This window comes from Orycteropus afer, unplaced genomic scaffold, assembly GCF_000298275.1.
Source record: "Orycteropus afer afer isolate SDZICR_OR568_19922 unplaced genomic scaffold, OryAfe1.0 scaffold00100, whole genome shotgun sequence".
NCBI classification, from domain to species: domain Eukaryota; kingdom Metazoa; phylum Chordata; class Mammalia; order Tubulidentata; family Orycteropodidae; genus Orycteropus; species Orycteropus afer.
The window spans coordinates 9,427,356-9,429,212 of record NW_006921687.1 but is presented as its reverse complement, the minus strand read 5'-3'; positions in this window follow the sequence as shown (position 1 = coordinate 9,429,212).

The window sequence follows — 1,857 nt, the reverse complement described above, 5'->3', positions numbered from 1 at the left end:
ACCATTGAAATGACAAAAAAAATGAACATATTCATTACCAAACACAACTATATATATACTCTTTTTGTAGCATAAAAGTAAGAACCTATAAATTTTAATTATAATGAATACCCATTAACTCAATTTTAAGATCAGTAATTTGCCTAACACTCTTAAAAATCAATCTAACCTTATATATTATAAAACATAATTATTACTAAAGTAAGTTTGTTTAAATATTTTTTCTCTTAAACTTTTTTATCTTATTTTCTTGGTAAGCACGTTAGTCTTCTTCTTATTAATAAATATTACTCCTTTATTTAAATAAAACACATTTCATATGATATCTAGCTTAACTTAGAAATGTTTTGCTTTTAAGGTGCACATAAACATATCTTGGTCAGAACAAATTTATTTTCATTAATTCCTGTGATGGTTAGTACAGTTTAATTTATATAAGGGATTATTTATCTTTAACTAAACAAAGTAAGTTCTTTGAAGAAATATTATACTCTCATTTAATAATACCATCTGCATGTAAGAAGTTATTATATTTTTATAACTGTTTTATATACATATATGTTTTATAGGATCCTTTAGAGAAGCAATTTAGAATAATTTGTTTGCTTTAAAGGCCTCATTATACCAATTAAATAATCAATTCTTTTTCTCAGTGTAATTTTCAAATAGACTAATTCATATTTAATTTTTTAAGATTATTTTCTAAAAGTCTAGATTAAAAATAGAAGCAAAAAAGTTCTTCTGGAAGAAGATAAAACTAAGACTTAAAAGATTGTCTTATAATAGAGAAAACTAGTGACTCCTAGTCATGACTTCCTGAAGTAAGTCAAAAGTTAGACATAGAATAAAACAGAAAAACCACATATATTGTTAAGAAAGCATGCAAAACTTTAGGAATATATTACAACTATAAAAACTGTTTGGTACATTTGGGGGTTATGATTTTCTCTGATAACTTTTATGAAAAATCTTGAGAACAAATACTAGTGTCTTCTAAATCTATACAAGTATCCAGAATACTTTATTTAAAAATGTTAATTCAAGAAGAGTTATGATTTACTGATCCTTTAAAACAGCCAAATTTTAATTCTGTAGAAGATGAAATCAGCAAAACAAGACAAGAAACTTGAAAAAGAGAAACTAAAACAAATAAAATAAAAGCCATACACTAGCTTATATTCAACATTGCATAGGATAACATATGGGGAACCTATGGACTAGTGAATAATGCATTTGGCTGCTAACCAGAAGGTCAGTGGTTCAAACCCACCAGCTACTCTGTGAAAGGAAGATAAGGCAATCTGCTTCTGTAAATATTTACAGCCTTGGAAACTCAATGGGGGTTGCTATGAGTCTGAATCAACTTGATGGCAGTGAGTTTGCTTTTGATTTTTTAGTTTCTCTAAAGCAGTTACTGAGACTCTAAGTTATTTTGAATATATTTACCTTACAGTGTTTGAATATGAACCCCAAACCAGCATCCCAGTATGGGGGAAATCCAGGATTACTTATCAAGGATGTTAAGAATAGGTTGATCCAGCAATCCCATTACTAGGTATATATCCTAAAGAAGTGAGAGCCAGGATAATAACAGATATATGCACACTCATGTTCATCACAGAACTATTCACAATAGCAAAAAATGGAAACAACCTAAGTGCCTATCAACAGAAGAATGAATAACCAAACTATGTACATACACACAATGGAATACTGTGCAACCCTAAAGAATAATGTAGAATCTGCAAAATACTGCATAGCATGGATGAACTTGGAGGACATTATGCTGAGTGAAATAAGTCAGTAACAGATGAACAAATATAGTATTAGTTCATTATTGTAAAAATTCAAGGAAAG